Here is a 23,069-nt window from a genome sequence, read left to right as displayed (position 1 = left end):
TTATTCGAGCAGTTTGAGCAAAACAAAACATAGACAGGCTGACTTGCACAAAGGAGCAGTCAGTGAAACAGCAGGTCTGAAATCAGAACCCCATTATTCAAACCCTTAATTCACCACTTTCCACTACACTGAGTGGTTAATTTTCTGAGTAAGGCCATCTAAATAAGCAAAACAGCCTTCAATAAGGCAAACTTCTGTTTAGAAAAAAGAATACTGATTTTTAGACTACATATACTTGCTTTAAGGAAAAAAACTGACACTATAAATTCTCAGCATACAAGTAACACAATCTAATACACAATCACACAATTATAAGCAGGTTTTTATTACTTTAAAAAATATACATTTTTAATATACCCAACCATTTGTTAACTTGAAGAACTATCTCCTAGTAACTGCTCTATGACAACAGTGACATTTCTAACCAATAGGAAAACAGATGACCATGCAATAAATGACTGGAACAACTGACGAGCCATCTGAAAAAAGTTTTAGTTTCTACCTCACCATACAGAAAATGATGACTCAAGATCTATATAAAACCAATTTTAAAAGAAAATGCCAATTTAAAAAATAATCTTGGAGTAAGAAAAGATGATACTGTATAAAACAAGAAGGCATAAGTGAAAAAATCAGCAAGCATGACTGTGGACCAAAATGAGCAAAACCCCTTCTCCTAATATGTAAGAATTTAACCTTGGGTTAATGCTTGTGAACCTGATTAAGATAGCACGCCACCTATGTTATCTGGCAACAGTGTTTATGACAGAAACTACCAAATTAGTAAACGGCATCTGGACTGGAAGCAGACGGAATGTAGGAAGCCATGTTCTTGAACTTCTGAATGTGGCGATATGTAATTAATTAGGCACGTATGTCCCTGGCAAAAGACCCTGGAAACCATGCCCACGGAGTTCCCTGCACCACCCCACGTGGATCTTATCCCTTGGAGCCTCAGCTGTGAGAAGAGTACTTCAGAAAGAATGAACTGCTGCATGGACTCCCACTGTCTGACAGTTTATCTAACAGACGAGTTACAGTTTCTGTCCTATATCCTTCTGAATAGTGTTGCCAAGTGAGAACTACTGTGGCTTTAGCAGTCTGAATGTGCAAGTGTTTAGCTGAACCTAAGAAGATACCCCACTGTCATTCCTGTGGACGTTACACTGATAGGTACCATATTTTATAAAACTGACAATGTCATCATTTCAGATGTCCTAGTATTCCACATCCTTGAGAAAGAATGCTACCAACTAAACTCTGACACATTTTCTTAATACTAAAAATTTTTATTTTGCACTTACTGAAATAACTCTTTAGACTTTAAAGACAGACTTTTATCATATATTAGCCTTATATATTCATAAAAGAAAATGAGAATATAATTGGCAATAACAGAGAAAATTATTAAAAGTTATAAAGGATAAAAAGTCTTAAGGGAATTCCCTCGTGGCACAGTGGTTAGGACTCAGCACTTTCAGTGCCAGGGGCCCAGGCTCAGTCCCTGGCCAAGGATCTAAGATCCCACAAGCGCAGTATGGCCAAAAAAGTCCTTACTAGATAAATGTAACATAATTTCTTCAAATGTACAGATTCAATAATCCCAGTGACATTCCTAACTTCCTAATATAAACCACTGTCTCCCATTTTATATGATACTGATTATAAAATACAAACAGGATTAAAATAAGAAAACAAATTAACCTCAAACACAAGAATAAAAATGCTGAACATAGTTAAGCGTATATATTGGAGCACACTGACTGCATATGATATAGTAAGTATGTCACCATGATCTGCTCGTCTGTCTTAGAAAAGCCTGATTCCTTAATTAATTCAACAAAATCTATCAACAAAGTATTAGCATAAGAATCAATCTTAGAAAGTTTGATCACATCAAAAGATGCTGAAAAAGCATTTGCAAATATTTATTATCAATTTCTATTTTTCAGAAATAAACTTATTGGGGGTATGAGGGAGTCTCAAGAGGGAGGGGATACATATAGAGAGAGTTATGACTGATTTGCATTGTTGTACAGCAGACACCAACACAACATTGTAAAGAAATTATCCTCCAATTAAAAAAAAAAAGAAAGAAAGAAACATTAATAAGCTTAACAAGTTTTTGCCACTGGATGACAATTCTGGGAAGGATAAGGTGGGAGAAGGTCCAGTTGCCAAAAAGGTTCAATTACGGATAAGAATAATATAAACCATAGAGTTCCCACGGGTACTAATAATAACAGTTAACATATTTAATAGTCAACAACCATGATTTGGAAGAAAGAATATATATACACAACAATATCTCCAAATACTAAAATCTCCTGGGAGAATACAGAATGACAAATTTAGTCACAACAAACTATTCTGTCAAAGATTTGGTAGATGTGTCTCCAGAAATTGGTAAAAATTATACTTTCTGTCTCCTATTAGTCTAATACCATGCAATACTAAAATTAGACTGGTGAAAAGAATCCTAAGAACTGATGAAATATAAGCATACATTAGATACCTTTCAATTAGGTACCAAAACAGACACCTGTCTTATCGTTATGCAAAACCCTTGTATTTAAGGTATGATGTTATGTGTGTTTCTGCTGGACATAGTCTAAGAAGAACGAAACTGTGCTGGAAATAGTTCACATAATACCATCTAACAACTGTGGGGGAGACCACCATTTGGGATCATCGTCAAAAAGTTGGACTCCATGAACCTGGAAAAATGAAGGTTAAGATACCTAATTTAGCAACTTAGAAACCTCCTCCAAAAGAGAGCATTAAAAGTAAATGAACAGACATCCACATACCAAAGGGAAAAAAAAAAGAACCTAGACACTGACCATATTTTTCACAAAATGGAGCACAGACCTAAATGTAAAACACAAAAGTGTAAGACTTCTAGAAGGTTAACAGCTGACCCTACTCTCTTTCGTGAAACCCTTTCTTCACTTGGCCTCAGGAAAGCTTCCTACATCACTGACTGTGTCCCCTTTGCTCAATTCTCATCTCCCCAATTTATAAAGGTTGGAATGTCCCAAGGGTAAGTCCTCAGACTTCTCTTTTCTATCTATATTCACTCCTTTAGTGATCCCAACTAGTCCCATGGCTGATGACACCAAAATTTTAACTTCCAAGCTCTCCCCCCTCCCACCCCAAGGAAATCCAGACTTCTATACCCTGCTACCTATTTGATATCACTTAGATATCTAAGCATCATCTCAAACATAACATGTCTAAAACTGAGCTCTTGATCTTGTCCTCTAAGCCTACCTCCAGTTTTAGGACATGGCACAACTATTCACCAGCATCTCTGGTCAAAACCACTGGCATCTCCCTCAACTTCTCTCTTTAATTCACATCCCACATTTGATGATCTGGCAAATCCTGTTGGTCCCATTTCAAAAATATGCCTGAACTATAACTACTCAGCATCATTCATCGCTGCTACCTAAGCTAACACCTGGACGAATGTGATAGTGTCCTGACTAGTCTCCTTAGTTCTGCCTTTCCCCATGAACTTTTCCTACCCCCTCCCAAGTCTGTTCTCCATGTTGTAGCATGAATGACGCTTTTCGAGGTTCAGATGGATCATGTCACTCCTCCTCTGAAACCCTTGGTTACTTCTCCCACTCAAAATAAAATCCAAAGTCCTTACTCCTTCATCTACAAGGCCTCATATGACCTGGGTATCCTAGATCTTTCTGATCATATCTCCTACTGCTTTTTCTTTCCTAAAAGGGAGCTAAAAACACAATAAATACACACTTGTAGCAAATTATCATGCTAGTATGTTATATACTTGAAACACTGTCAATCATCACCACTATATACTTTAAACATTGTCAAACAAGACCATTAACAGTTCTTTATACGCAGCAATATTGTCTCCTAATGCCAGGCCCATCTAGAACTCACATCTCCTTTGCTGTCATGTAGCATGGTTTTCCAAATGTCATCTTCTCTCAAGGATAGTTGGAATGTAACTGAAACTCTTCAGCACATTGCTTTGAAGAGAAAAATGTATTAAGTTTGCGAAACAAACATATAATCTTCTTAAATAAACATCAGCAGAAAAAACATTGAGATACATGCAGATTCCTTGAAATCTGAGTATAAAAAAGAAGAGGCATTAAACCACAAAACTGAACTGCAGAGGCCTGGGCAAAATGTGCGCAGCTCTTTAAAAATGGTTAGGGATCTTTAAGCTGTCATGAGAATGCTGCATTCTGAACAGTTCAAATCATTCCTCAATGCACTGTAATGGTAGTGTGTTAATCTAGCAGTATGAAGTGGGCCTCTCTTAAGCATTGCCTAGACTCAATAGCTAGCAGTTGTCACCTCATAAACAAAGATTTCTGTGCTTTTGTTTGTTTGCCACACTACACAGCTTGCAGGATCTTGGTTCCCTGACCAGGGATTGAACCTGGGCCCTTGGCAGTAAGAGCGCAGAATCCTAACCACTAGATCACCAAGGAATTTCCAAAGATTTAGGTGTTTAAAAGTGAAGGTTTTGAGCTACAAAAGTGGACAATGGCAAGAGCAACAGAACCAACCAAAGTACCACCTGCTTTCTGAGTCCTGTTCTACAGGATCAAAAGCAGCAGCTCCCACTGGCCAAAGTATCAGTTTAAGTACTGAAAAAAAAAAAAAAAAACACAAAAATAAGAAAAGACTGTAACTAACCCAAACACTTCATATTCATGAAAATCTAGGAGTTCCTTAATAGTACCTTTTTAAAAAGCATGCATTTATCCTACCTTTTGGACTAAATGAACAGCCCTAGTTCTATATTATAGAAGAGTGCCGACACATAAAGAAGGAATTTCAAAATTAGAAAACATCACTTTGCACAAAACAGTAGTTGATTCCAGCAAGGATCACCAAGGGCTAAAATCGTTAGGTGAATGGCTGATGGGAGTTTGTAAACTGCCAAAGAAACACTATCTGTCATTGCAGGGAGAACCTAAGGACACCATAAAGAGATAAAATCCCATCACCTTAATCCAATCACCCATCTTAGCATCATTGACAGTGGGCCAACCAGATGTGACTTCTGATGTGATACACTGTGAAATTCAGACATCACCTCTGCTTGGTAATCAAGCAAAAAATACTTTCCTTGGCTCCATCAAACTATTGGATGTGATTGCCAGTTTACAGGAAACACAGGGGATAGACATCACAGGAAGCAATCAGCTCATCCAAAAGTTGGTTCTGCAGGAGTTCTCAGTAAGTCAGTGTTATTATTATTCTAAAAGGAAAAAGAAAAGATAGGAACTGTGCTAGATTAAAAGAAATTAAAGGAAATAATCAGATACAATGTGCATACCAAACTGCATATTAGTTTAAATAAACCAGTTAAAAAGGTATTTGGGAGATAATTGGAAAAATCTGAATAAGGTAAAATTAGATGAGATGAAAATTTACTGAAATAAAAATGTTTAAAAGAAGCAGAGTAAAGAAGAATATGAATAGTATGATTTCATGGCGGTTAAGCAAATACATGGATACACAGATATATGAAGGAAACATTCAGAAGAATACACACTATGATATAACAATGATAGTCCTTGGGTGACAGGAGGAAATTTTTTCTTATCTTTGTTCATCCATATATTCTGATTTTCCATGATATCTGTTAAAAAGGGGGGCCTAGCTTCAAGTATCCCTAGGAATACTAGACCAAATAGAACAAACAAATTCAAGAAAAAAAGACTCAAAAAAAAAAAAAAAAAAGATGGAATTCTCTGGCGGTCAGTGGTTAGGACTCTGCACTTCCACTTCAGGAGACACAGGTTGGATCTCTGGTTGGGGAGCTAAGCTCCCACAAGACATACAGTGGAGCCATGCAATACAGGGGGCTCCAACAGCACCCCCATGACTACAAGCAGGATTCTTGAGTTGAACTACCCTTTACCTTCACTCTCCTTTGAGACCCTGTCTACAAAATGATCTTGGTGGCAATTGTTGCATCTCTGCTAAGATGCAACTGTTAGTCTACGTGCAGGCAGGGATATTTTTACTCCACTCATTTTGTTATTAAGTTCTAGCCCAAATCCATAATGACTTGTGACAAAAATACCTTGGAGAAAGCCGCTGAGACCAACCTATGAGTGCCTGCCTGCCGCATTCATGAAACTCCTCAAAGGTGATGTCTCTCTAACATACCAAGAACTAGGAGTACAGACATAGAATCACTGACCTGGCCTGGCCTGAGGCTAACAATGGGCAGGTAAGGACTGAACCTCATGTTTCAGTGATCTAACCAGGGCTTTTATTACACCAATTAAATACACAAAGGCTTCCCTGGTGGCTCAGCTGGTAAAGAATCCCCCCGCAATGCGGGAGACCTGGGTTCAACCTCTGGGTTGGGAAGGTCCCTTAGAGAAGGGAAAGGCTACCCACTCCAGTATTCTGACCTGGAGAACTCCGTAGACTATACAGTCCATGGGGTCACAAAAGGTCGGACACGACTGAGTAACTTTCACTTAAGTACACAAGGTTATGATCGAGGCTTGGAACAGTTATTTCCCATACATCCCAAGGATGTCAAGTGATTAACTTGGGTCAGAAGTGGGCTATGATGGAAGTCATGTCCTGACAGAATCTCCTTGATAATCCGAAGACAGGATAGCAAGGCAGAATTCATTCTTTGATTGTGGCAGATGGATTTGTAAGTTCTCACAAGGAGGCAGTGAAATTTAGATAAAAGATGCTAGGTCTTACACAGCTTCTAGATTCTTTAGGACACCGGTACAGGTCCTTCACATAGTTGGTATTCTATACAACTTAATTATTCTGAAATTTGGTCCTGTTTTCTGAGGTATTAACAACCCTTCCAAATCAGTCTTCTGAAAACTTAATTAGCCTACCAACCACCACAATTCAAATAATTGGCATAGATACTAAAAAGCATTTAAACTCAATTAAAAACAAAACAAAACAAAACAAAACCCTAAGCTACGTCTTGTTCACTCTATACTGAGAGAGAGGTAGACTTTATAAAAGCCAGCCCCAGCACTTTGCCAATAGCCTGGAGACTGCTACACTCTAGAACATGATCTTGCTGGGTTTTAGTCATATCACTTGCAGTAGCCTTCACAACTGGTACTGGGAAACCAGAGTCTACAGCACAGCTGCAGAGAAAAGTGTCACTGTGACTTACTGTCAATGTAATTACTGTCTAAAAGATCCTCTCAGCACTTGAGTCTGATTTTTTGGGTCTGCTCCCATATACTGCTTTTTTTAGGGCTCTTCTCCTTTTACTCTGGCAAAAGAGTAAAAGTGACTGATTTTATAGTAGGACAGGAAAACATATTGAGCCATATCCAATCCTTGGCCTGGAGACTGCTACACTCTAGAACATGATCTTGCTGGGTTTTAGTCATATCACTTGCAGTAGCCTTCACAACTGGTACTGGGAGACCAGAGTCTACAGCACAGCTGCAAAGAAAAGTGTCACAAAGGTTCCAGGTTTTAACAACCAACTAATAACTTCCAAAAGATATCCGCTCCAAAGATTTAGTATCACCCAGTTGTTAAAATCCAACTTTACTTACTCATCTATCCTTAATGTTTCAAGTTTTCTCCAAATGAACTTGCAGAACAGACTGCACTATTTTTAGAAAACTTATTTAAAACTTACTAGACAGGGCTTCTCTGGTGACTCAGTGGTAAAGAACTCACTTGCCAATGCAGGAGATATGGGCTCAATCCCTGATCCAGAAGATCCCACACGCCGCAGAGCAGCTAAGCCCCTGCACCGCAACTATCAAGCCTGTGCTCCGGCACCCAGGAACCGCAGCTAGTGAAGCCTGCGCGCCCTAGAACCCGTGCTCCACAGCAAGAGAAGCCGCTGCAATGGGAAGCCCATGCACTGACACCAGAGAACAGCCCTCACTCTCGGAACTAGAGAGTAAGCCTGAGCAGCAACGAAGACTCAGCACAGTCAAACAGAAATAAGAAAATAAAAAAGAACAAAGGACCACCAAAACAGAAAAAAAAAGCTTATCAGACAAACTCTACTAACTAATACACTCTAAGACATTACTAATATAAACTGTGTGCTTGCTAAGTCGCTTCAGTCATGTCTGATTCCTTGTGACCCTATGGACTGTAGCCCACCAGGCTCCTCTGTCCATGGGACTCTCCAGGTAAGAAAACTGGAGTGGGTTGCCATGCCTTCCTCCAGGGAATCTTCCCTACCTAGGGATGGAACCCACATCTCTTACGTCTCCTGCATTGGCAGGCAGGTTCTTTATCACTCGTGTCATCTGGGAAGCCCAGGTAATGTAAGGTAATTTTAATGTAAGGTTAATTTTGATAAATGACATGTGAAGAAAAAGCCAGTTTTACTCTGTAAGTGACTCAGTTGCTTACTTACTTTTACAATAAGATCTTAATGATACTTCTAGCTACCAAGAGCAGAAAACTCAATTTCAGAGTTCCAAGATATTTTGTTTTAAACAATTCTGTTGAGATATAATTCACATACTATGCAATTAATCTATTTAAAGTATAAAGTTTAAAAGTTGGGGTTTTTTTTGGCTGTACCACATGACATGCAGGATCTTTTTTTAAAAAATACTTATTTGATTGTGTCAGATTTTAGTTGCAGCATTCAGGCTCTTTTGTTGTAGTGCATGGATTCTCTAGCTGTGGCTTGAGGGTTCATTTGCTCCACTGCATGTGGGATCTTAGTTCTCTGACCAGGGTTCGAACCCACTTACCCTGCATTTCAAGGCAACGTCTTAACCACTGAACCATCAGGGAAGTCCCAGCAGGCAGGATCTTAGTTTCCAACCAGGGATTGAACCCCAGGCCCCTGCAGTGCAAGTCCCAAAGGCTGTTTTTTTTTTTTAAGTATATTTACAAAGTTGTGCAACCATCATCACAATCAATTCTGGAACATTTTCATTACTCTAAAAAGAAACCTAAGGCCATTACACCTCATTTTTCCCTTCCATGAACCCCGGACAATCACCAGTCTAGCTTGTGTATGTGCCTATCCTGGATACTTCATATAAAAGAACTCATAAAATGTGGCTTTTGTACAATAACTGACTTCTTTCACTTAGCTTAATGTTCTTTTGCAAGGTTCACCCATGTTATAACATGTATCAATTCATTTCCTTTTTATGACAAAATAATACTCCAGTGTGTGGATAACCATTCATCAACTGCTGGACATCTGGGTTGTTTCCACTTCGGTACTATTGTCGATAGTGCTGTTATGCCATTCATTTTTGCATTGATGTTTGCTTTACTTCTCTTGAGTGGAACTGTTGGGTCACAGGGACCTCTTCTCAGCCTTTTAAGGAACTGTTTTCTAAAGTGGCTAACATCATTACACATTTCTATTTCTTTCTTGAATAGAATGAACTTTGGGGTCAGACCTAGATACAGTTTAGTCATCTACTGAATACGTGATCTAAGGCAAGTCATTCAACATATTACATGCCTTCCTCAGCTCTAAAGTGGGAATAGTTATATCTACTTACATCTACTTCAGAGTTGTTCTGAGGATCATTACTAAGGTTAAATATATGAAAATGCTCACAGCACAGTGCCTGGCACATAGGAATTCAAGAAACGGTGCTATGAATAACACTTCTATTCAAACCAAGGCTGCTGATGTGCCTGTGAAACACTGCCTAATTCCTTAATTTTTCACTAGAACTCTTCGATTGCACTGATCATACTGTCATTTTTTGGTTACGTGTCTCTCCAATCAGACCATAAGATCCTTAATTTATCTTTTCATATTCTAGCATGGAGCACAATTCCTGGCTCATGGCAGGCACTAAGTAAACGCAGAAACAAAGTTAGGTAGAAATGAAATAAAAGAGTGAAAGTCAGGGTGGTAGGAATAGACGGGGAGAGAAAGGAAAGGAAGCCTTCCTGAATCATCATCCTTTCTCCCACACAAGCTGCTCAGGCCTCATAATACGTTTTGTATATAACAGTTAAATGCATAGAAATTCAATTTCCCTTCTGGATTATATTTTCTTTGGAGTCAAGAGACTGAGCCTTATTCATCTTTATAACCTCTGCAGAACCTAATGCCAAGTTTTGGTCATAGAAAGCGCTACTAAAAAAGTTTACTGAATACAAAGACTTTGCACAATTGATTAGCTCTGATTTTATGCCTAACAAAGGATCCATCAAGTGAGGGAAGGAGTATGCTTCAACTGAATAGATGCAACAAGACACAAGCTGAGGGAAGTACCCTTACTTCTAGCCCTCAAGGCTATAATTCTTGAATAATCCATTTTAAAGCAAGCCCTGAGCATCTGCTGAGTACCTACTCTGTAGCAGACACCCATGTATAAGACACAGCAAAAAGCAAGCAAAAAACTCCCTTGCTCTATGGAGTTTACAGCTCAGCAGACAGCATTTGCCTTCTCTCCTGCAGGTTCTAATCTCATTCATACTCCAGAAGTTTCATTTCTGCAATTGCTTTATTCATTCAATAAATATTTATCAAACCCCACTGTGTCAGATCTATCCTAGGCACTAGGGACATGGTATATATAAGTAAAGGTCTCTCTCTGCCTTTCACTTATCTTATATTTTAACAAATAAAGACGCATTTCCCAGTCAATTCTGTGAAATGTCATCTTGTAAATGTAAGCTTAGTCATGTATTAAGTTTAAAAAATAAAAAAGAATGAAGTGGTTTATGATGAAAATAAAACTCTACTATCAACCCCACCCCAGTCTCTAGTCTCCCCTCCCAGAGGCAAGCATGATCAAATCTTTTAGGCATTCCCTCCAGTACTGACCTCAATTTTCCTACATAATATGCATATATGACTATTGCTTGGCTATCAAATTTTATGTTATTTATAGGGCTTCCTTGTCAGACACGACTGAGTGACTGAACTGAACGGGTGGCTCAGACCGTAAAGAACACGCCTGCAGTGTAGGAGACCTGGGTTCAATCACTGGGTCAGGAAGATGCCCAGTAGAAGGAAATGGCAATCCACTCCAGTATTCTTGTCTGCACAATTCCATGGACAGGGGAGCCAAGAGGGCTACAGTCCATGGGGTCATAAAGAGCTGGACACAACTGAGCGACTAACACTTTCACTATTTAATTTCAGTCACAGTACTATCAGACAACTAAACTCTTCCATTCCTCCTGTTCCACTTCCTATCTCATCCAGTCCTCCAACACAGTTATGTCACATTTTGTGTTTGGATCAAAATGATAAGTCATAGAAATTTCAGAAATAAGTAAGCTCTCCCAAGGAGAGTAGAGTTTTCTAGGCAACAAATATAACCTCATTTCTTGCTAGGTTTCTGTGTTTTCTTATATACTGGGGCTTCCAGGTTTTTAGTTCTTAAAAAATATCACCTGTTTCAGAAATAGGCTCACAGACACAGAGAACAGACCTGCCAAGGTGGAAAGGGGTAGGAAAGGGATGGGCTAGGAGTCTGGGGTTAGTAGATGCGAAGTTTAATATAGAGAATGGACAAACAACAAGGGCCTATGGTTAAACACAGAGAACTATATCCAATCTCCTGGGACAAACCATAATGGAAAAGAATATACAAAAGAATGTATATATGTGTATAAGCTACACAGTAGAAATTAGCCCAACACTGTAAATCAACTAAAATTCAAAAACTTCTCTGAATTGCCTTTAAAAAAAAAAAGACCTGTTTCAAATCACAAAACAACTCATTTAAATATTAAGCTTCCCATATAATGCTGTCAGCTCTTAATGCTAAAGACAGCCTTCTGTGTGTATATTCATAATTGTGTAATAACGTTTTGTAGGTGAATCTTCCACTAAAATTAGGCGTTTCTTGCTCCCGACTGGTAGCAGGGTGTTCTGTTTTGTTTTTATGAGGAAGGTACCAAAATGTTAAGAGTGAGTAGAAAAGTAAAAACCTGTGTTAAGTTCACTGTAAAGTATCTGGGGATGCACCAAACGATCTCCATGGGAAAGCTGACATTAAACTGGTAATCCAAATGAAAAGAATGCTCAATTCAATTTGGAAAGAGTTAAACCACTCGGTTCCTTTTCTAAAAGATGACTGCCCATTATTAAAATAGTAACGATAGATAAAAAATCATCTTAGATTCATTTACATCCATTTTTTTTCTTCTATAATGTTTGGGAAATATTCTAATTTACAGAAGCACAATCAATAGCAGGAAAAGACACAGTAAGATTAGCTCTAAAGAATGGGAACATAAGAATAAATATTATAAAAATGAATAGCCATCCATCTTTCAGCCTTACCATGGCAACCTGGGTCACTAATCTTTGAAGTCTGTTTCCTGACTTGCTAGTTCTGAGAGAAAGCAGTTTCTACCACCAGAGGAGCGAAAAGTCAGGCTCTTCCTCTTCCCTTTTTGCTGCCCCTACACAGATGAACACTGAAGAAGCAAATAGGATAGGAGTGGCTACTTAAAAGGCCACTCAGGCTGCAGTGGCACATGGCCAGCCCTTCCCTCCCTCTCCTGGCATTTCAGCTGAGTAAGGCAAGAAGAATGAGAGAATTCACCTGTCAACCTTACTACCCAAGATGCCATTTCTCACCCAGTAGCAGATGGTCATATATGTTACTGAGACCAAATATAAATGCCAGTACATAAAACCAACTCAGAGGAAAATCTACCTAAACTTGGGTCAGTTACTGTTGCTATCTCTCCTAAAATTATTCACACATCCTTGGTTGTAAAATGTTTATCCTCCATCTGGGTAACTAAACTTTTCCACTCAAATTCAAAGCTTTCTAAGGGCAACAACCTAAAAAACAGTGTCCACTTATCATCTGACGAGTGATAAGCCAATTAATGCCGCTGTCAGACTGAGCTTGGTGCTGGAAGGAGGGTAAAAGCATCAAAAACATGGGTCCTAGCTGCAGTCAACTTTCAACCCACGAAGGGAAAACAAAGCCTAAAATAGCTTGTCAAGATGGTTAACCTCAGACCTTAAGTGCAAAGGCAATCCAGTGAGTGTTGTTTTTTTTTTTAAAACAGATCTTCAAAGCAGTCCATAATTCTCAATTAGATTCACTGCTCTAAACCAAGTATTCAAGATTCCTCTCTCCATACTTCATCCCAATCCACTTACAAGCAGGAAGAGTTCCAAGACAGTCAATACAGAACAGTACAGTACAAAGCTTTCATTCAGCTAGGGCAAAGGCCTGGAGATAGGAAACCACACTCATTCTCGGATACATTTACTTCCACAAAGTCAAAGAGGTAGGGAAGGGGGGGAACTGTCAACGCCATTCCTAACTGGAAGGAAAAAAGTTCTTTCTATTCAACTGGCTAGGTATGAGGCCTGACATCTTCCCCTGCTTGGGGAGAGATGCCCTCTCTTGCTCTCTTAGTATGATAATTATTAGAACAACAGTCATTAGCAATGTTGAGCATCTCCAGGGAAGGGCAAAGCGATACCCAAGGCAAAAAGCTTCATAATGCAGAAATCAGAAGCTTAAGAATTATTATCAGGTGCATGTGTCTTTTAGAATTTTTAAATTAGAGTTTTGTCTGGATATATGCTCAGGAGTGGAACTGCTGGATCACCTGGTAATTCTATTTTTAGTTTTCTGAGGAGCCTCCATACTGTCTTCCTGAGTGGCTGCACCAACTTACATTCCCACTAACAGGAGGGGGAACTGTTGCATCCCCTTTTCTCCACACCCTCTCCAACATTTGTTATTTATAGACTTAATGATGGCCATTCTGACTGGTGTAAGGGGGCACCTCATTCTGGCCATATAGTAGTTTTTTATTTATTACTGAAGGATAATTGCTTCACAGAATTTTGCTGTTTCTGTCAAACCTCAACATGAATCAGCCACAGGTATAGTAAAGACCCTGATGCTGGGAGAGATTGACGGCAGGAGGAGAAGGGGGCGACAGAGGATGAGATGGCTGGATGGCATCATCAACTCATGATGGACATGAGTTTGAACAAACTCCGGGAGATAGTGAAGGACACAGAAGCAAGACGTGCTACAGTCCATGGGGTCGCAAAGAGTCGGACACGACTGAGCGACTGAACAATAATTAGCGATGCTGAGCATCTTTTCATGTGCCTATTGGCCATGCGTATTTCCTGTTTGGAGAAATGTCTACTTACGTGTTCTGCTCATCCCTTCATTCATAGCAGCACTATTCACAATAGCCAAGACATGGAAACAACTTAAATGTCCATCAACAGATGAATGGATAAAGAAGATATGGTACATATATACAATGAAATACTACTCAGCCATAATAAAAGAACAAAATAACGCCATTTGCAGCAACATGGATGCAACTACAGTTTATCATACTAAGTGAAATAAGTCAGAAAGAGAAAGACAAATACCATGTGATATCACTCACGTGTGGACTCTAAGCTGAGACACAAACGAACCTGTCTATGAAGCAGGAATGGAATCACAGACATAGAGAAAAGACTAGTAGTTGCCAAGGGGGAGGGACTTGGGGAAGGGATGGAGTGGGAGGTTGAGGTTAGCAGATGTGAGCTTTTATATCCAGAAAGAATCAACAATATTAAGTCCTACTGTATAGCACAGAGAACTATATTCAATATTCTATCATAAACCATAAGGGAAGAGAATTTCAAAAAAGAATGTATATATAACTGAATCCTTTTGCTGTAGAGTAGTAATTAACACAGCATTGTAAATTAACTATACTTGAATTGAAAAAAAAATTATCACTACACATTTCTCTCAGTTGTGAATACTGCTACACAGTATACTGTTATTCTCTAACCCACAAAGTGAAAGAAACAGATATAATGAGTCACAAGGGCCACTTCATATTGCCATATTTCAAATCTATGCAGAACAGAGCTATGCATGAAAAGCAACAGAGAGGAAAACTACAAATAAACAAAAAATGAATTTTAAATTAGAACACAAAAATTATATTCAAGCTAAGTCTAACATCAGCACTGTTGGAAAAACATTTTTTTTACTTGTTAATATAGTCTTAGAAATGAAAAGTAGAAAAGAAGCAAGGTTTTGTGTTGGGACAGGCTTGGGTTTTAACCCCTGTTCTTCCATTCATGGACCATGAGACCTTGGCCAAGTGAGCTTTAATTTTTTTCCTTATCTGGAAAGGGGTGTAACACCTATGATATAGGTTATTGCAAAGTTTACATGACGTATATAGAAAACTTCGCATTGTCTGGCACTAAAAAGTTAATAAGTGGTTATTGTTAAAACATATCAAAGAAAACCTCCAAAAACTGGCATAGCCTGTAACTGGGAAAATCTTACCAGCATTCATCAATATGAAAGTGGCTAAATAAATCATTGCTATTCCTTCCTATGATCTACTTATTATGCAGACCTCATGAAAGTTACTGACATAGAAAGACCACAAATATACATAAAGTGAAAAAAAGCAAGGTGCAAAACAATAAACACATACAAAAAGGTCCCATTTATCCAGGAATATATACAAACTGTTAACAGTAGTTATTCATGAAAAGGATAATGGGACTGGAGGTATTTACATATTTTATATTGTCTGCATCTTCAAGCACTACTTGCATAATTGAAAACCAATAATAAAAGAAAAAAGTATTACCTGTATAATCAAAATAAAAATTACTCACACAAAGCACCCCAGATACTGATTTAACCTTTCTACCCTATCTTCCTAAAGTAGCTCATGGTCTGACAGTCCTGAAAATCCCACAGACAGACTTATTTTTGGTTTCATCTGCCAGCGAATCTAACACAGCCAAGGCAAAGCTGGGCATGGCCCCTATAACCACAACAGTGGCTAGGAAGTAGGGGAATGAAGTGCTGGAGTGGGCAGAGGAGAAAGCAGCAGAAGAAATAATGAAAAACAGAAAGCTCAGCGGAAAAGGAGCACCCTTCTCTATTTCACACGGTACTGTTGAGGTTACAAAACGGTCTTTGCCCACATTGGTAGGCACCTATTGTGACCTCAGCCATTTATTTATGCCATGCACCCAACCACTCCATGAATGTCAGCTGCTAAGTAAGGATGTAATTTATGTAATTTCATTTAGCAGGCTTTTTACCTGTTCAGGGTTACTCTGCCAAATCTTTCTTAATACTGAATTACATTACCTTGGACAGATTCCAAAACTATTTTTCTCATCTCATTTTATTTTGCCAGAGACTACAAACAGTCCAACACACATTAATAAAAACATCCCTCAGTTAAAAAAAAAAAAAAAAGGTACACCTCCTTCAAAAAGGCTTGCTTTGGGAAGTTAATTCTAACACTAAAAGATGACACCAAGTCCATCTAAATCAACTTGTAAAGCAGCCTTCTGTTCAAAGAAATCACAGCTACTTAAGGAATGACTATCTTCAAAAAAGATTATTCCCTAGTATATTAAATCATTTGTGCTTCCAAAATGATTTACAGTGAACATTACGTGTTACCACTGAATGTTAGCCGGCTCTTAGATACTAATGATAATATATTCTTTTATGTATTATATTATATTGAAACATCAATTCAAAAAATTCTTTCCTAATGTGTCACTTTAACATTATCATTCCCCTACACAGGATCCATCAATTGCTTTCTGCTACTTAAAAGATTTAAAAGTCAAATTTCTCAATCAGGCATTCCAAGTCCTATACAATCTGTCCTGGCCAATCATCACTACCAACATCTTTTGAAGCCTTTTGCTCAAGCCAGCTATCAACTTCCTGTTCTTTGAACTCACCTTTATCTCCCTGCATTTTCTCAAGTCAACACACTTCCAAAATCCTACCAGAGGGCTTCCCTAGTAGCTCAGTAGTAAAGAATCTGCCTGCCAATACAGGAGACACGGGTTTGATCCCTGACCCAGGAAGATCCCACATGCTGTGGGACAACTAAGCCGTGCACCGCAACTACCGAGCCTGTGCTCTAGAGCCCAGGAACCGCAACTCCGGAAGGACTTGTGCTCCAGAGCCCATCCTCCACAACAAGAGAAGCACCTAACGAGAAGCCCGCACACCACAACTAGAGAGCAGCCCTCGCTCACCGCAACTAGAGAAGAGCCCACACAGCCAAAAGTACATAAATAAAACGATAAAACAACAACAAAATCCCACCTGAATTCTGTTCTCTCTCAATACTCAACTCAAACCTCAAGAAAGCTAGAATCATGTTCCCTAAGAACATTTTAGCAATTGTTACCACAGTGGTTTAAGGGATCATTAAATAAAATCCCTTCCTCCCAGCTACCTATCCTACCCACTTCTGGAATAATTAAGAAATAAAGACAGAAAAGCCAAACAGATGGAGATCAAACTGTCGGTTTTATTACACGTAAAGCCCATGTTTTAAAATGCAACTTAAAGGCATAGCAACAATGTCTTCCTAAAACTTCACTACTGAATTGAACTAATTTACTGGCTCCATCACAGTCATAGAAAACCACAGGTTTCCCCACAGGGAGGTCTGCTTATTGAAAAGTCAGAGGAACAGGCTACCAGTGGCTGGCTGTTCAGCAAAGGGGAGAGGAGAGAGAATGAGAGGTAGGCCCTGACTAGTTCCTTGCCCATATTCTCTAATGAGATCAGCTACTCCTCCCCAGAAAAAGACCCACCAAGGGAATTACATGGGGTGAAATACCTCTGCACAGAAACACGAGTCCAGGCTGAAAGAGACTTCAACCCTTCAAAAAACTGCTTACATAACTTTATCAGCAATTTATCAAACAAAGACCTATGCCACTTCTTGTGTAGATGCCTTAAAATGTTATTTTTATGTAAGACTTTTACTGTTTTTACATACTATGTATATTATCTCCAAGTAGATTTTAAGCTCCTAGAGGGCAGCATGTTAAACGGATTGTCCACAGCCACAGAGGCAGTAAGATTCAGCGTGAGGAGAGCAACACTATGAACCAGATGACAAAATCCCTCATGAACTGAGGGGAGTGGGATGAGAGGAACGTCAGTGCCCGGAGTCTCAGTGGATGATCACAAAGAGGAATAAAGGACAGTGTGGCATAACCCTCAAAGACAGGTTGCCACACGAAGGTGTTAGAGCAAAGGTATGAAAGTCGCAACAGTAAGAAAAATGACAATGCTACTATATACATACATTAAAAAAGTCAAAGCAAAGCGACTCAATCTTTGTATCATTTTTATGCACAATAAAGCATCCACCCAGTTGTTGGGACATAGAACTCTTGAATGGCAATTAGGAATCACTACAAGCAGATAAGGACTTCCCTGGTGGCTCAGAGGTTAAAGTGTCTGCCTGGAATGCGGGAGACCTGAGTTCGATCCCTGGGTTGGGAAGATCCCCTGGAGAAGGAAATGGCAACCCACTCCAGTACTCTTGCCTGGAGAATCCCATGGAGGGAGGAGCCTGGTAGGCTACAGTCCATGGGGTCGCAAAGAGTCAGACACGACTGAGCGACTTTACTTACTTGCTTACAAGCAGATAAAAGGTTTCAATTAATATATAGAACTGGAAAATTATTTCAAGCTATCAAACCTTATAGACCTGAAAACAACAAAAATAACGTGATTATAACGCAAAGCAGGCACAAACTGAACTGAAAAACCATTCCTTAAGATGGCAAACAGACTCGTCCACCTGGCTTTTGCGGCCGATGAGGCAGAGGTGCTCAGGGACAGCACATGGAGAGAAGACAACAGATTTCAGATGCTGCGGAACGTGAGCTGCAAATGCAAATGTACAGAGACTAGGCAATGAACAAATGAGTGTCGTGCACTGCATGGAGCCACAGCCCCTGAAGCAGACACACGCCCCTCCCAGTGACCTCACGAACACTGCCACAAGGGACTGGCCACCCAGAGCAGCCAGCTCATTTCCCTGAAAAAAGCTACATTCAGATTCTTAATATAGAATATTACCCTTTTATTATTGGCAACTACTATAAACATTTTCAAAACACTTTAAGGACTAAATAAAACATGTCAGCAAACCAGATCTGAACCACAGATTGCCAGTTTGCCATTGCTGATTTGAGGCATGAACAAAGAAAAAGCCACCAAAGCACCTAAAAGGAAAGACTGAATGATCAGGACAGAACAGGTCACTGAAGCAAAGGCAGAAGGATTTCAATAGTGACAAAGAGGAATTCCAACTAAAAATCAAGGCTGAAAAGTATCTAAAGAATTCAATTCACTAGAAAGTTACTGACGAAATAAAGGCCTGGAAGAGACAATAAACTGGCAGCTAGCTACTTTGCAGCAAAATACTTCAGTAAAATGTCATTTTTGAGAACTCACAGAATGGATAGTTCAAAAAATCTTGCAGTATCCCTTAGGCCTCAGCAGATTCTGCACAGACCACAAAGGCTCAAATCTCCTAAAGTACACTGGCTGACTCAGCATTACACGGGGCCTCACCAGGGTTCAGCACCTGACACAAGGGTGGACCATCTCACTCCTCCTCACCGCGGGGCAGCATGTTCTGATGATGCTCCCCCCCTTGAATGACAGAGACCCACAAACAATGTGACTTAGGGACACTCAAAGACAACCTAACAACAAGAATCTTCAATAGAAGCAAAGAACAACAACGATAAATTCCAGGTGGGAAGAAATTAATTGTGAGATGCTCTTTGAGAAAATCTGAAAGTGGCAGAGAAATTGAACAAGGTCAGCGAAAGAGACAATGGTCATATTAAGACAAGTTGATTTCATGGCCATGTCTCCAACTTCGAGAGAATATGATTTCATGTAATTTTTGCTTTCTAATAACTGTTAACTTGTTAGTTGTATAACTAAATGAACTTAATCATCATTTGTTCCATTCTCTTTCATATTAATGGTTTTTATAAATTGAGAAATCTTTGTCAGCCACGTACACAATTTGAGATTGGATAACTGGCTGCCATATGTATCAAAGCAATGGAGGCTATAACACTGGTATAGAGACACTTACAAATAAATTATGGAGTTGGGATGAGACAAAGTGTAAGCGAACAGTTCACGCTAAGGCAGGAAGTCAAACCACAGACCAGAAAATACCTGGGGAGGGTGAGAGACAGAACCAGATGAATGAGTCTCCTAAAGCACGGAAGCACACGGCTGTCTGAAAGCCAAGCTGCTGCTGCTGCTGCTGCTGCTGCTAAGTTACTTCAGTCGTGTCCAACTGTGTGCGACCCCACAGACGGCAGCCCACCCGGCTCCTCCATCCTTGGGATTCTCCAGGCAAGAACTCTGGAGTGGGTTGCCACTTCCTTCTCCAGTGCATAAAAGTAAAAAGTGAAAGTGAAGTCGCTCAGTCGTGTCCAACTCTTCGTGACCCCATGGACCGCAGCCTACCAGGCTCCTCCATCCACGGGATTTTCCAGGCAAGAGTACTGGAGTGGGTTGCCATTGCCTTCTCCGGAAAGCAAAGCTACAGCTCCTTAATCCAGGTTTCCAACTCAATACTTCTGAGCATCAGCTGCACTCGAGGACTGCCACAAAACAGCAAAACCAACACCAGCAGTGAACATGTTCCTCTACAGAAACAACTCACAGCTCTAACATGTCTCCTGAAGTGACAGCCTAGGAAAAGATGTATTGAAATCCTCCCTTTCAACTCTCATCTGGGCTCGAAACGCATCACCTTGAAGCAGCACACGAGAGCCAATCCTACACAACCATCATTTACGACTTGCTTTGTCTAGTCCTACACTCATTCTGCCTCTCATCTAGCCCTTGTTTTTCTTCTTCCCCTCTCCACAAAGTTTTGGCTCTTGCATAGGAAAGTCTACGATGCACTAAAAACTCACACGCTGTTCTGTGTGGCCCACATGCACAACTGGACCTCACTCAGGTCGGGGAGTTTCTCAGTAAGCCAGCCCTGCAGAGCCCTAATAACGCTAACAGCCTCCAGGCAGGACCTCTGGCCCTTCGAGCACAGGCTCTGGCAATGTTATGCTGATTTTTATCACATGAAGTGTTATTTTCTTTTCCTGGAGTTTGAGGGCAAGGAGTTAATATAAAGGGCTCATAAACACAGTGAGATTTTCCCAGCAATTTCTCAAGAGTTGAGAACAATGTAAGTCCAATATAACAGTTTATATGAAATGCTTTTTTTTCTTATGCTTCTTGTTAAGAAAATTTGGAACAAGGACATGGTTTGGAAACGACTGTATTTCTTTGCATTAAAATAAAAATGCAATCTAAAAACGATTAAGTTTAAATACATGGACATTAAACAGATTAAGCTCTTGTGACCATGTCTGGTTAAAAATTTTGACTCTAGAGTCTCATCATGGTGCCTGAACAGCATGATCTAGATACCCTTGTGCTGCACAGACCCCCGCATAACATGTCAAAACACATCACAACATTTGCTTCTCCTTCTAGACCAAGAACTGCTTAAGAACAGAAGCCAGGACTTAATGTTCTGCTACACTAAGTCCAACACAGTGCTGGGCACATAATAAATATTAAAGAAACACTTCTGAATGGAAAGACACGATACTCGATCTGAATTCAGAAGACAAATTCTGCTATCTCTGTGCTCAGTCATTCAGTCGTAGCTGACTCTTTGCGACCCCATGGACTGTAGCCCAACAGGCTCCTCTGTCCATGAAATTTTCCAGACCAAGAATACTGGAGTGGGTTGCCATTTCCTTCTCCAGGGGATCTTCCTGACCCAGGGATTGAACCCAAGTCTCCTGTGTTTCCTGCATTGGCAGGCGGATTCTTTACCACTGTGCCACCTGGGACACCAAGGAGAGATGTAAATCTCCCCCCCTTTGGCTAAATTAGTAATAACTACTAAGTAAGTTATTATTGTGATCAGTTGCTCAGTCATGTCTGACTCTTTATTACCCCACAGACTGTAGACCGCCAGGCTACTACTCTGTCCTTGGAATTCTCCAGGCAAGAATACTGGAAGTGGGTAACCATTCCCTTCTCCAGTGGATCTTCCCAACCCAGGGATCAAACCCAAGTGTTCTGCACTTCAGGCAGATTCTTTACCATCTGAGCCACAGGCAATCATTATTAAGTAGTAATAACTACTAATAATTAGCCCTAGATGTGTGGGCATTTGGTAATGTGATGTAAGGTTGAGTAACCAATGACCTGTTGAAATAGATAACCAAGGAAAGGAATAAGCCCCTAGAGAAGCAAAGAAAATACAAGTACTTTACAGACTCTGAAGTTTTGAGCCCTCTTAGCATGCTTGAGATTTAAAACTATTGTATAAGGAACAGAAATGTCAACCCAGAAAGGAAATGGTCTTGCCAACTACCTTTTTTACCTTCTGTTTTCTTTCAAACCCAGTAACCTTAGGACCTCCACCAAGAAGAAGCCCAAGATTTCAACATTCAAAAAATTTAATAACTGTATTGAGCCCTTAACAAAAATTTATTCATGTTAACTTCAAAACTGGGTTTGTTTTCGCTATGTGCATAATTACTGTCATGAGCATCCTAAAGTAGCTGCTTCTACCCTGTGAATTCTTTTTAACTAAAAGCATGGAAGAGAGTGATTCTTCACTGCAATACTGAAGCCCACATTCAGCTTAACAGCTCTGGATTGCACTGCTGAAAGGAGCCTTTAAAGCTCATCAAATCTAGGAAATTCCCTGGTGGTCTAGTGGCTAAGAATCTGTGCTTCCACTGCAAGGATCATGGGTTTACTTCCTGGCTGGGGAACTAAGATCCTGCAAGCCGCGAGATGTGACAAGTAAAAAAAAAATCCTCCTCTACCAGTTCCACTGAGCATCACTTGGCTTGAGGCATACAGAGAGCTAACGCCAGAGCAAGGGCAGAACAGGTCTTAAAGCCAACTAAGGTCAGTGATTCACTACCCCAAACCTCTCTGCAGCTCCTAAATGTGTGTTTATTGCGATAAACTGTATCAAAGTATTATGCAAATGCTAACTGCAATGATCAAATATAGTAAAACCTCTCCAAGCAGACTTCTCAGAAAAACTGCATCTTCTAGTTGACCTAGTTTTCTGGTTACCAAAAAATTGGCTTCAATAACCAAACCTCTCAATTATCAGGAAAAAGAACACAAGAAAAGGGAAAAAGCAGAATGAACACTATCTTGCTCTTGACGTGCTATAAAGTAGTGATGGTAAACCACAAAGAGCCCAGCCCTACCACTGACTGA

At 39.8% G+C, this 23,069-nt stretch overlaps 1 protein-coding gene and 1 non-coding gene across 13 annotated transcripts in view; both read right to left on the bottom strand.

Moving 5' to 3' along the window:
* The window catches only part of RNF38 (ring finger protein 38), a 129,106-nt gene that overhangs the window by 76,997 nt on the left and 29,040 nt on the right, over window positions 1–23,069 (bottom strand). Inside the window, exon 1 of one of the 12 annotated variants that reach the window (XM_060409303.1) lies at window positions 3,919–3,936. The exons of the other annotated variants lie outside the window; for them this stretch is intronic. The gene's annotated coding sequence lies outside the window, so the exon portion shown is untranslated. Of the gene's footprint in view, window positions 1–3,918; window positions 3,937–23,069 lie in introns of those variants that run through there. 12 annotated transcript variants of the gene reach the window in all.
* TRNAK-CUU (transfer RNA lysine (anticodon CUU)) lies at window positions 4,406–4,478 on the bottom strand. Its single transcript has one exon. It is a non-coding gene; the product is annotated as a tRNA-Lys (tRNA).

The sequence above is a fragment of the Ovis aries genome, chromosome 2, assembly GCF_016772045.2.
Source record: "Ovis aries strain OAR_USU_Benz2616 breed Rambouillet chromosome 2, ARS-UI_Ramb_v3.0, whole genome shotgun sequence".
NCBI lineage: Eukaryota > Metazoa > Chordata > Mammalia > Artiodactyla > Bovidae > Ovis > Ovis aries.
The sequence above is the reverse complement of the archived record's forward strand: the minus strand, read 5'-3'. Positions and strand labels throughout refer to the sequence as shown.